This window comes from Sinohyriopsis cumingii, chromosome 19 (assembly GCF_028554795.1).
Source record: "Sinohyriopsis cumingii isolate HCF-2022 chromosome 19, ASM2855479v2, whole genome shotgun sequence".
NCBI lineage: Eukaryota > Metazoa > Mollusca > Bivalvia > Unionida > Unionidae > Sinohyriopsis > Sinohyriopsis cumingii.
This window is the reverse complement of record NC_142979.1, coordinates 33,181,224-33,195,452: the sequence shown is the minus strand read 5'-3', so window position 1 is coordinate 33,195,452 and position 14,229 is coordinate 33,181,224. Positions and strand designations below refer to the sequence as shown.

Here is a 14,229-nt window from a genome sequence, read left to right as displayed (position 1 = left end):
TTCGGTCTTGGAAAGTCTGATACTATATTGGTCTTATCCAAGTCCACTTCTACTCCATCTTTGGAAATAACGTGTCCCAAATATTTGACTCTTTTTATTGCAAACCGACATTTTGAGGGTTTCAATTTAAGATTGGCTTTACGCAGTCTATCAAATACTTCTTGCAAATGAGAGAAATGTTCCTCTAAGGTGCGACTATACACCAGCACATCATCAATGTAACACAGAACATGTTTATAGGCTATACCTTGCAATAGTTTTGTCATGGTAAGCTGGAAACTCATGGGTGAATTGGACAATCCAAACGGAAGCTTTTTGAATGCATAACAACCATCGGCTATGACAAATGTACTCTTTTCTCTAGTTTCTGGATCAAGCTTGATTTGCCAGAAGCCAGAAAACATGTCCAGCACTGAAAAATATACTGCGGAAGATTGGCCTATGCTATCCATCATGTCATCAAAACGTGGAAGAGGAAATACTTCTGGTTTTGTAAGCTTGTTTAGTTTCCTGTAGTCAACAGCGAATCTGTATTCTCCTGATTTCTTCTTCACAAGAACCACTGGACTTTGCCATGGTGATGTAGATGGTTCAATGATATCGTACTTTAACATTTCTTTAACTTGTCTGTCAATTTCTGCCTTTTGTATGGGGTTGGTTCTGTAGAACCTTTGCCTAACAGGTTTCTCATTGCCGGTGTCAATTTTATGTTGATAGATATCTGTACATCCTAATTCTGACAAGTCCACCGCAAACACATCTCTATTTCTCCCAATAAATTCCTGGAAATACAATTTTTCATCTGAAGTCAAATCAGAGTCTGACAAATCAAAGCCAAGGTCTTGTGCAAGTTTTACAAATTTATCCCTTTCAGAACTGTCAGCTGTGTGTGTGCAGTTCACAGTAGAAGGCTCTTCTGGTAATATATTAGGTTCATAATCAGGCTGTGTAATGTCATCAGTTTCAAGAATTTCAACAGTTGCTACTGTTTTACCAGGTCTTAAGCTTATATCTTTGTTTGTGGGGTTTAGTAAACGAAATCGTCCTCTGCCTCCTTGAACTTTATCTATCGCTCTTGCACCAAGTAACTGGGTTGTGGAGGGTAAGTGTGACACAGGTTGTAACAATATATTGTCCCTTGGGCAGTTTTTAATTTCCACTGGAATCTCACATTCAGATTGTGCCGGCACTACAATCCTGGCAACCGTTCTAGCAAGGCTTATTTTCTGTTTACGTTCACTTTTTAAGGCAGACACTGTTAATCCATCATACAGGGATATTGTTTTAGAGTTCAAGTCTATTGTTGCTCTCTTGCTTTCTAAGAAGTCCATGCCCAGAATAAGGTCACAATGTAAATGTTTAAAAACATGGAAACTGTGTGGAACTGTAAGTCGGTTGATTTTGAGGTCTAGAGTTACACATCCAATAGGCTTTTGTTGATCGCCATTAACCCCAATGATGAAGGGAATTTTGGGTGGTTCCAAATCAAAATTACTGTCCAAACACTGCAGTTGTCTGCATGAAATGCATGAAAGTGCTGCTCCTGTATCAATTAGTGCTGTTGTTTTTGTGTTATTGATAATCAGTGCTAAGTGATTTCTGTTAATGTCAGATGTGATTGTATCCTGTATGCTACTGAGATTTGATTGCAGCATTTTCTGACTGTGATGGAATTTTAATTTCTCTAGTCATGTTGTTGACTGAGTCCGTGAAGCTGATCTGCACACTACCGCAAAATGGTTAAATTTTCCACATTTATGGCATTGTTTGCCATTTGCTGGGCATCTCTGCTTTGCGTGACCAGGAAATCTTCCACACCATCCACAAACCTCTGGTTGCTGCCTGGTGTGGTTGTTCCCTTGTCCCCTTTCTTTCAATGAATGTTTGAATTCCGGCTTGGATGACACTGCCACTGACATTGCTTCAAGTTTTTCTTCCAGTCTCTGAATAGCTGCTACAAGTGTTTGTTGCTCTTTAGTGCTGTCTGTCATAGTGACTTCAGCGAGTCTTGCACTTTGACGGAGATCATCAATCGTTTCTGGATTCTGTTGTAAGACGAATTGTCGTATATGTGGCTTTAGTCCATTGATTATGATATGCTTGATTTGTGTCTGTGGTAGTTCTAGCTCAGTTCCCTTAGCAACTATATTTGCAATAAAATCTTCCACTTTCTCGTTTGTACCTTGTAATGTTTGATACAGAGCTGCAGTTCTCTGCCACTGCACTCTTTCATCTGGCCCATATCGAATGATAAATTCTTTCTGGAGCAAGCTCAAGTCATCCTTTATATTTTGTGCCAGTGACATATACCAGCGCAATGCGTTATCTGTTAACAGTAGTGGTAGGGTTGCTTTTGCCTTGTTGTCATTTAGTCCCTTAGTTGTTGTAAGAAGTTGGAAACGTGTCAACCATAACTTTGCATCTTGGCTTCCATCACCCGAAAAAGGTGGCATGAGACTGAAATCCATGCAGCTTCTATCCATTTTGATGCAGTAGAATCACAAGAATCAAAGGCACATATAGATCTCTAATGACAAATTTTTACCTGACAGATCACTTCGTAAAATTGTAGAATAAAGTGTAAAGAAAGGTCCTAAAGATGAATATACAAAAATTTTGCTACTTAACTTTCATATGGAGTCAGCACAGTCTAAAATAAAATGGAATTCCCCAAAATCCAGTAAAAGTTTTAGAATACAATTTAACACAACATTTCCATTTTAAATTCTCCACCAAACTGTAGTAGCGCCTTTCTGATGTCACTGCGCTATGGGGAATTAGTCACAAGCAAGAGGGTTTCTTCTTTTTCTACCTTTAATGATGTATGTTGCCCCTAGTTCTTCATGCTGACTCCCTGCACTATGTTTGACCTGGTTATTTAAACAATCCTAGCGGACTTCAGAGAAAACATTCCCTGAAGACCTATTCTAAACTAATATTCTGGTCTGATTGTGTTAGGTGCAGACCCTTTATCTAACTCTAATCTACATATCAAAATGCACAGAATCTAAATTTTGTAATCCAAAATAAAGCCATATATGTACTCTCCATACACACTCTTTTCCCACTGATGCTGTGTGTTAGAATTTATAAAAATATTATTTTGAATATGAAATTACTTGTAAACTTTATCCTTTTGAGCAAATTACTTCAAAATTAAACTAAAACTACTCAACTCTATTTTAAGCACCTTATACCTACTAAAAGAGATTCAAATTTCCCTTCAAATGGTCACTAATTTTAATGTTTAAGCATTATGGCAAACTTGCTATAATTGATTTTAATTAGCTTTACAAACACATCTTCCAACTGTTCTACTGACTCCTTTGTTTCAATTTCTCTGGACTGTAACTTGACACCATAGCATTTGAATAGCTGCTGGTAACCTAGTATTGACCCCAAATCTCTGCCTCTAAATCTAACTGTGACTGTAGAGTTACTCCTCTATCATAGACATACTGTTATTAAACTTATGTAGAGAATTTAGAAAATTTATACACAAATATATCTTTCCTTCTAAAACTAATATAAATACCATAGCACCTGAAATAACTAAATTTAGCCCTATAATAATAGTCTCAGTAATTCTTGTAATATTAACTTCTGGCATTAAGTTTTTGAAAGAATTGTCATATATTTGTTTCAATGACAATCTGCTGCCAGGAGAAAAAAAAATAATTGTCAGCTGTTGTTGTTGTTGTTGTTGTAGTGTTTAATGCCATTTTTCAGCACACGATAGGCTATACATGGCAGAGAACCCGGGAAAACCCCGGAAAAAACCACCAACCCACGAGAAGCTACTGGCAAGCAATTGTCAGTAATTTACTTACTAAATAAAAAATTTAAAATATATACAATTTTTGTTTTTCTTTGAGAGAGAAAGATGCATTCCATTGCTTGCACAAGCTAGTAATAGGGAAGCTTGCAATTGGGCAAGCTTGTGTAAGCTTGCCGCAGTTTCAAATCTAAGCTGGCTGCAAGCATGCCGCAACTTCAAAAAATAAGCTTGTGATTTTGGTTTGGGATTATCCATACATGTGCTGAAAAATGACACTAAACCCACAATAACAGCAACATAATTCTCACCCTTTAAATCAATTATGAATCCTTACACCCCTTCCCCCAACAAACCAAACTTATGTTACTTTTATGCAAGAATCTATGCATATACACCTAAGATCGTGTCCAAAAAGCATGTTGTCAATATTTTAAAATACACTGAAAGCATTATTAGAAATTATATTCAACATGCCAACATGCACAGATATACAGATGCTTGCATGTACGTTACATGTACATGAATTAGGACAGGACTATGTAATGCATACTGTAGATGGGTGTATTAGCATCATCAAGGAAGTACCATTTATACCCTAACAGTGTAATGCTCAAGACCAATTAGCACTAAATAATTTATAACAATCACAAGATGATAACAATAAATAATTTTACTGGAAGGTACATTAAATGTCAACTGAACCCTGAATCTAAGAAAAACATCTTGGCTTAATCAATAATGTTGCAGTTTTACAGCTTGCATCCTTATCCTATCTTATTCAAGTGCTGACATGTGTTAAGATTCTTAATATGCATGCCACATATGGTTGGTGATACGAAACAAATATCAATTATGGGCATATCAATTAAAAATGCATATCTTATTTGAGCAGGCCTTATTTAAGAGGAATTCAAAACAAATGGCTTTTTATGATATAGCAGACAAATGTAACATAAGTTTTACATACTACATATTTACAATCCAGGTCCTCAGATTTAAGCACTAGACTGCAGGGAAATGCTAAACAGTCACAATACAGGTCCTCATGTTAAACACAATAGACTGCAGGGAAATGCTAAACAGTCACAATACAGGTCATCACGGGGGGGGGGGGGGGGGGAGAAGCTGTATTTTTCTTTCTTTCAACTTTAATATTTCTGAATTCTGAAGAGGTGAGTAAACATTTCTTTTTCTGTCACAAAGACCAATTTTTAGGTTTCTGACAAAGACTGAATCTACCAAATTTAAGCAAAAATTAGCTGATTCTATAATTATTTGAAAAAAAAATGTAATCTGATATGAATTGCAATAACTAGCTTGACACAAAATGAACACCCTCTCCCTTTAAGTTAAATGCTTGTTTCCTAAAGGTCGAAAAATTCCAACACAGTGAGACCTTCAAGATGCACAGTAATAAGAACTGTTCAATTAGGTTTTGAATGCTTATTAGCCACCATTTTTATGGGGAAAAAAAAACTTAAAATATAGTCTTTTTCCTGAACTTGGTCATACAAATTTTTCCATTTTCTGTAGACTGTGTAACAGAAATGATGCCTTTCAGAAACATCTAAGCCAGTACAAAATAATTGTACCTATTCACTATCATCCAAAGTCTGTCTCTGAACCATTCTCAATCATGTCCCACCTTTAATCTCAAAAAGTCACTACTAGGCACAATTAAATCTAACTCATAATTATTTAATCCCTTTCATACCTTAAAAATTTCAAAAATATTAAATTGCAAAGTCACACAAATCTGACATAAGACCATGAGCTCAACATTGACCTAAAAGGTAAAAATTTAGCAATATGGCAGGTTCCTTTGGCTGAAAGATGCCATGCTAGAATAATTTCCAACTCTAGAAACAGGTGGTATTTGACATGTTTTTTAAAACTTTGTTTCTAGTTTGAGTAACTTCAGTTGGTTTAAATGGTGCATTTGTTATTTTGTATGAATGTGAAAAGGTGTTCATGCCAGGGGTCTAACTTTTTGTCTGATATGGTAAGGTATTTACGGAGAGAAACCTGTTCTTCTGATAGATTTTATATATTAATAATAACAGCCATACTTGATGGGAAATAATTATAATTTTAGTTTCCCACCTGGTTGCAAAAGAAGCTACACTGGAGCTTAAAAAAAGCAATTCAAGAAAAAACTATGACAAAGCATATTCTAAGCCAAATTTACACATGCTTTTTTCAAAATTGACTAGGCTGTTCTGATTTGAAACTACTGTAGATTTTGTTTGCTATGGAAGTCGCACCATTGCTAAGGAAGACAAACCAGACATAATTTTGACAGAGAATATCTTAAGAAACATTTCTACAAAGATTGATCAAAAATTGGCTTAGCTGTTCAACAAAAGAAGTTGAAAACTGGTTTTCCACCTGGTTACTCTAAGTGCATGCTATTCACACAGTGGATTAAGTTTATGATGCAGAACCAAAAGTTTTGTGCAAAATCCATTCATTCTTTTTTCAGTCAGTGACTTTGACCTTTTTTTTACCCCCAATTCAATAGGCTGCTTCATTACCCCCAAGTGGAATCCATCCACGAAGGTTGATCCAGGTCTCTAATATAGAACTAATGTTTTATCCAGAAACTTGTATTCTTCATTCTGTCTCAGTGACATTGCTGTTTTGACTTAAAAATCAATAGATTTCTTCCTTGCCCCATGATTTTTTATTAAAATGAATAAACACTGTTCAGGGTCTATGCTGGTTATTTTATTGATGATTTCCAGAAAATTGTGTAGACACTGTTCAGAGTCTATGCCACTTATTTTATTTATGATTTCCAGCAAATTGTGTAGACATTAATCAGTCTATGCCAGTTATTCTTCTATCATCTCCAGCAGAAAGAGTAGATCACTCTGATCAGCGTCCATGCTAGTTATTTTGTTTATGATTACCAGCAAAGAGTGTATGGTCTAGTATTATGTTGGGCATTATGCATTAACGAATGAATATGGTATACTGCCCAAATATTTTAGGACCATAAAAGAAGACATCCTTGCCTGAAGACTGCATATTCATAAAGCAATTTTTACTGTCTCTTCTAGAAAAATATGCCCGGTGGGCACCATTTCATGATGCAGTGATAGTGAATAATGTTAAAATAGACAGCTCCTAGTACAAATAATCAATAATTACAGCAAGCATCCTTTTATGGCAGAATATAGCCTGCTGCACTGTGCAAGCATTTCAGATGAAGGCTGAAATGTATGTAATTAACGTCTAAAATAACCATCCCACCGTAATAACCACCAATTAATCTCTGGGCACTGCCTTTGGCCACTCGTGTCCATTGGTGATATTCCAAAACCCAAACAGTGCTGCTATTTATTCTATATTTATCCCTACACCATTAATGCTAGACACGCAACACATGGGTCAATGGCAGTCATATGAATGTAGATTGAGCCAACTATTGTCACACATTTTTATTCTCTTGCATAACGCACAATCAGTTTTGAAAAATATCACTCATGCCAAACATCAGCACCAAATTAACAAATAGCTGGTGATCCATAAGTTCTAATGCTGAGAATATCCAAGATTACAATTCGGCTTTAGTAGAAATCACAGTTAGGCACAACAAAATATGGTAACAACATAAGATAACATAATATATGATACTTGGACATAACAAAAACTATAAAGCTTAGGCAGAGGTCTCGGAAACACTTAAACACGCGTATTTGGACGCAATTTTTTTTATATACCTGGGACGCAGAAAATCACTTACACAGGAGTCCTCTGTACGCACATATTTGCCCGACGGCAAATTCAAGGACTTTACAGTCCTGCTTCAACCATCTGCTGAGTGGGAAAATGTGTTGATCAAATGATCATTTTTAGCTGTGCTGATATTTACAACGAGAAAATTAAGTGGCCGAAAAACCCACAGATGTACATGTTGTCATTGTAAGAGTACATCTGAAGAACATGACCCAATATCTTGGTGGCAAGTTCAAAGACGTGACTAGCTGCAGAGTGGTGGGAAAATGTACTGATATTTACAGTGACTGAATTCAGAGACAGTAAGACCCAGTGATCTACTTTTGTGTAAGAGTACATCAAATGAACAACTTTACCTTTCATTATTGTGTTCATTTCCACGTGAAGCCGAATAAGCCGTGTATGTGACCTCGAAATCAAGACATGTTGAGAGTTAGACAAAATGCTGTTTGCAGATTTGGAGAAGTATTTTGGAGCAAATTGGCGAAGATTGTAATGAGATTCAAAAGAGTGCTAGAAGTTGCTAGAACTGATATTCCACATGGAAACAATGTGTGATGCTTAGCTTAGTGCACTGAGTAAGACGTTCCCTTGGCCTGACTCAATTCACTCTAACTTTAACGGACAAACAAGTCATATATCGGTGGTGTAAAGAAGTTAGAAAATTAAACTCAGTGGCAACCACTGGTTCTACTCATCTGGAAATTTAGCCACTTCAGGTATGCCCAATTAGCTACGATGTCGTAGCCTTACCTTGATTTGTTGTGGTAGGAGTAAGGGTACTAATATTAGTAATAATGCCCAATATGCTTCAGGTAGGGAACTGCAACTTGTGCTCGTGGGAATCCGTTTTTCCCCAAAATAGGAGTCGTGGACTCCTAGTTTTAAGACCTTAGCTTAGGGATCACAAAACTAGTTCTAATAATAAAGTATTAAATATCAATGATAAAAACCTTATCTGCAGATAACAACTGACAATTAGATGACCATATTGAACAATATTTGTAAACCATTGTGACCTAAAATTGCTCTACTCAGTAGAATCAAGAAATATTTCCCAACACAAACTAGTATTCTAAAATATAATGCATATAGTCTTCCAACTCTGGACTATTATACTGCATGTGAAAATTCTATGATATCTCAGCTATATAGGATTTAGAAAATAAGCATGTTATTTTCAATGTCACTTTTAATTTATCATCAAAAAATTATTTGTAGAACTAGAAAGCTGAATGGTTTACAAAGTCATTCTTGTATATAAATATCTACATGGAGTATCTTCAGGATTAATTCAGGTACTTTTCAAAATTTTACCAGTTGATCTCAACATCACATGGGAAGCTTCATCCACCAAAACCAAGAACAAAAAAGTAGCAAGCTCATATAGTTTTATGGAATACTCTTCCACTAATGTAAAATCTGCATAAAATATTACAGTATTTAAGAAAAGATACCACAAACATGCTCATGATACTAATATATAATACAATTAAATATTTACATTACTAAAGATACATTAAACTACACACTAATTACCATCTTCAATATGTCATTCAAATAATATGCATCTATTCCTAAAAATGTGAAAGATAATCTATATAATTCTTCAACAAAGCTTAAAGCAATCTTGACACTAAATATGAGCTGAATTCCTCAGACTGGTTCACAAATTTAAATAAGGAATAACATTATCTGAACTCCGATTATAGGTCTGAAGACAAAACTGACCACATCCAAAATCAGATACCAAGGAGAAATCTGCCACTGAATACAACTGAGACAACAAAAACTTCTGAAACCTCGATATTGGAGATGTTGATTGCTTTATCAGAAATAAATGTAATCCAAGTTTAGTTTGCTGGAAAAGGCAAAACAAAGATGATAACCCACATAAATATTTAAATACTTTACATCACATAAGTTATTCCTCCTTAATGTGAACAGGAGATGATGTGCATTACTGCTTTGTCTCCACTTGAATGCTCTCCTACAGTAAATATAAAAGAAGCCAAACAATGACATGTCAGCTGGATGTAGCACTGATGACCACAGTTGTTAAAGTGCTTCATTAATTAATTGTACTCACTATCATAAGATAAAAATATTGCTTTTCTTTTATCATTACTGTCAACAAGCTCACATCTTACTTTGTTTAGGGATCTGCTTCATCACAAGTTGTGGAGTATGTTTATGGTATAGAGTACAGTTACAATTTTCCTTAGTTTATGTTCCAATTTGATTTTCTTTCATTGTCTTCAAAGTAATTCTCAATGTCTCAACAAAAATTGTACTATTTTAAATTATTAAAAACATTTAAAATATGGTGTCCATAAAATTGGAGGATTTGACTATTTGAGTTAATTACAGTACTGTCAACTTTTGTAAGATGTACATTGTTGTAATTCTTTTTCCTCCAGAGACTGAATAAGTCACCCTCTATAATAAATTCTTCTTCTACTTCTTCTTATTATTATTATTCAATGAACTAAATACACAACTTATCTTTACCTGCACTAATAAATTATACTTTTACAAAGTATCTATCTACCATTTTAATCAGAACCATTTAAATATTGCACAAGTGTTTTAGTGAAAATCCCATGTCAATGCCATAATTTATGCAAGAGGAGCAGTGATAATATTTTTTAGATGGCCGCCACTGTGCCATCTTGGAGTTCAGATGAGCACAATTCATTCAGAACTTGATACCTATTGCTATAGTGTTTTAGTGCAAACCTTATGCTGATGCAGTCATAATTTCTGAAGAAGTATCCCATGGTCTATTAAAGACCCTAAGGAAAGCAATTGTGGGACCATACTAATTTTTGAAAACATCACAACTAAATATAAACTGAATGCATGAAAATTGCACATCATTTTTGCAAGCCCTGCTTTGTTCACTTTGTTAAATATATCCTATATTTTGAAAATTCTGAATCTATGGAGGCAATTCTGCCCCCTCTCCCTAACCCTACCACCAATCATCCAATCCAGAATGTCTTTGAATATGTCCCAAATAATCTAAAAGAAGTATTTCAGTCCAAAAAAATAATGAGCATATTGTAATTTCACTGAATAATTTAAATAAATAATTCCTCTCAAATTATATATGAAAACTGTGAAATGATTCCAGAGACTAATAAAAAACAGGAATGAATAATTGCTTACCAAATCTCTTTCTATACAAATGTTAGTTGACCCATGGCACAATAGATTTCCCAAGGAACAACCTACTAACTTGTTAAAAAAAAGTCAGGTTTTGAACTAAAATTTAAGTAAACATCTTTTATTACTTCTTAGAGTTATGACAATAGTCAGGTAGGCATTAATTCCACAACCCTCAATCATGGACAAAAATTAAGATGGCCATCACTGCAACCAGGTAAGTACAATTGTCATATAAGAAATCCCCATATCACTATGGCTGCTAATGCTAGATCAAATCATCACCATTTTCATTTAGGACCTACTTGACATAATACAAAGCATTTTAGTTAAAACCCCATGTCCATTCAAAAGGAGTAGTGCTAATATTAATTTAAAAGTGGACACCATGTCCGATGGAAACCATTTTCATTTAAAGACTATCTAGTCATCATATAACGTACTTCAGTGAAAACCTCACATTAGCATGACCATCCATTCAGTAATAATAGTAATAACAACATTTTCAAGATCATAAGTCTTGTAGTAAACAAGGTTTTGATGATGGTGGTCCAGTTGGTAATCCAATGTGCACCATTTTCATTTAGGATCAACTAGACCTTGGGATGAAAGTTTCATCACAATCCTCACAATAGTTTGGGAAGAGCAGCTGTAACAAATGGTCTTACCACTGTATAACCTTTTCTATTCTATGACCAGTAAAGCTAATAATATGGGACTTAAGAGAAATTTAACTCTGAATTCAGTCTGCTGATGTTGAGCAATCATGTTTGTCTTAGCTTAATCATGTTTCATATAATGAATGAACAAAATTCATAGTGCAATTTAAGAAATAAAAACAAATAAACAAGAGTAACAACAGCACATTATACATCTGCCATGTGTTTCATAATCCAATATGTAGTTACTACTATAGTATAGTTGACTCTGGGGAGTGTTGACCTATGGGTCAAAATGAGCTTGCAATACGTGCTTTTGAGTGTGTGTGTGTGTATGCGCGTGTGTACTGGATTTTTAACGCAGCTTTAACAATTTTTCAGTCATATCGCTACAATGTCTGCAGTGTGGTGGTAATTAGTGACGCCTAGCACTGGGGCATAATGTCACAGACATGTAGCATGATGTTCCACCCAGTCACATTATCCTGACACCAGGCCAACCAGTCCTAACACTAACCTCTTAATGCTGCGTGCCAAGTGAGGCAGCTGTTAGTATCATTTTTGTAAGTCTTTGGTATGACTCAGCTGGGGATCAAATCCACGACCACCCATATCAGAGGTGGACGCTCTAACCACTAGGCCACCGGAGTGGTCATATGTGGTTTTGAACAAAATTTAATGTACTGAGACCATTTTCTTTATTACACTTGCTATTTGCTTTGACCACTGGCCTTTAGAGTCCAGAATCTCTTTCTTTTTCTGTATTACTGTAAGTGCATACAGCTCAGAATGTTTGGTCCTAGTATGTGATGTTGGACTAATGTTAGTCTGTGGAAACCATTTTGATTCCTTCTGTCACAGTGACCTTGACCTTCAACATGTAGACCCCAAAAGGGTTCTTCCTTACATGTGCAGGCCACAAAGTTGTGCATATTGTGGATAACTTGAATTGCTATGTGGAAATAAAAGTGCATAATAACTGTAACCAAACCTTTCCTACAAATGTTCTATAACTATGACCTTGACCCCATGAATGTCACCAGAAAATTCTCTCAGCTTCAAATTGATTCATCCCAAGTATGCTGAAAATCCACTGAGGAGTTTAAGAAATATAAACATGAATGTAAAACCTTAACCAAAACTGTAAGGCAAATTTTCTACAACTAAAGCATGCATGTTGTAAAATTAATTTTCATAATGATATATGCAAAGTAAAATGAACATCTTTATCAACAATCTAATAAACATTTGACAAAAACAATATCACTGCTGCTGCCCTCAGAAAAGTGACTTTTGGTTTTTGCTTCCCACTAAATCAGGCTTAAAAAAAGAAACCCAAATTTAACAAAATTAGACAATGAGCATAATTTTGTGTGAAATTTTCAACTCTCCATTTTGACTCCTATTGATTATTGTTTGTGTTTCTGGTTGCCAGGCAAACAAAAACAAAAATTGCTCTCAGTATCTCCCGTTTTCACATGAGAGCAAAGCCATCTTCTAAAACAATGACCTTGAAGAGTTGCTCAAAATCGAGACAGTCTCTTACTGCACCATTTTTGCACATCACTGGGTTGCACTTACCTAAGTCCCCAAAAAACTAAAGTATTGTTTATTTATTTATTTTTTAAACATTGTGAACATTTAACTTGTATTTTTTTAAAATCAGAAATATAACCATGCGAAATACATGTACAGGATTACAAATATGTATAACATAAAACCAAGAGAAATGAACATCAGTCACATACTTATTAGACTGCAAACAGCTTCGAGCGCTATCACACTATGCCTAAAACAGCGACCTTTCTAAACTGAGAATTCGTGTTTACCTTCTATATATATTGGAAATTTTATCAAAGCGTAGTATGCACATGGAAAGAAAAACACGGCAGAGACTGGTCCGAATTTCATAGCACATGTCCCACCCTGTTTGAGATATCTAGACTCATACGTCAACATAACTGTCCAAATCTCTAAAACGGGGGTTAAAAAGGTAAGAGGAAACACCGACTACGCTAGATGTGTTGGAGCGTGTAAATACACTGTAAATGCCGGGCACTGACCCTGTTATTTCAATGTCCGTAACATCAAAGTATTATTCTGCTTTCAGGAAAGCTGAGAACAAAAGACTCCCACCTTTGGTTGTTCTATTTAAGAAGTCGGATGGACAGCCTGTAGTTCAGTTGTTTTTGGACTATTCCTAGAACACTTGTCATGAAAAAAAAGGGTGTCCTGACGATCACCACCAACACAAACAAAGGAGTTGTTTCCCTTGGTAGTGCCCATACACGTTGACCCGTCAAGTAATTATTATCCCGGATATATTATGCAAAACTCCATGCCATAGTGACAGCATTTAGAACAGAATTAATTTTTTTAATTTTCATTTGCTTCAACACTTCAGTGTTATTTTGTATGAAAATATTTATGTTATAAGGGATTTAATTTCTGGCGGGTGGAGAGACTGATGCTTTTAAAAAATAATAATAATGGTCTAATATATAGAATAAAAATAAAATTGTCTTAAGTGAAAGTAAAAATATCCTAGCTTGAAAGAAAATACAAGCCCCAACCACCAATAATATGTCCACAAATATCATTTTCTGATCATAAATTCATATTGATATAAAATATTTCATTTTATTCAAAATCAATTTATACAAAATAAAAATAAAAAGAGGCACAAGAACAGTACAATGTGTCTGATGTGTGTGATTTGGATTTTTAATGTAGCTTTAACAGTTTTGTTGTCATATCACTAAGAAGTCAGCGGTGTGGCAGTTCATAGTGATGTCTAGCACTGGAGCATCATAAGGCAGACATGTCTAGCACTGGAGCATCATACAGCATACATCTGCGGTGGACGCTCTAACCACTTAGGCC

At 35.2% G+C, this 14,229-nt stretch overlaps 1 protein-coding gene across 1 annotated transcript in view; it reads right to left on the bottom strand.

The window, feature by feature from the left end:
• The window catches only part of LOC149775407 (uncharacterized), a 65,900-nt gene extending 51,884 nt beyond the window's left edge, over nucleotides 1-14,016 (bottom strand). The window contains exon 1 of the mRNA XM_089943351.1: nucleotides 13,483-14,016. The gene's annotated coding sequence lies outside the window, so the exon portion shown is untranslated. The remainder of the gene's footprint in view (nucleotides 1-13,482) is intronic.
• Nucleotides 14,017-14,229: the final 213 nt, after the last annotated feature.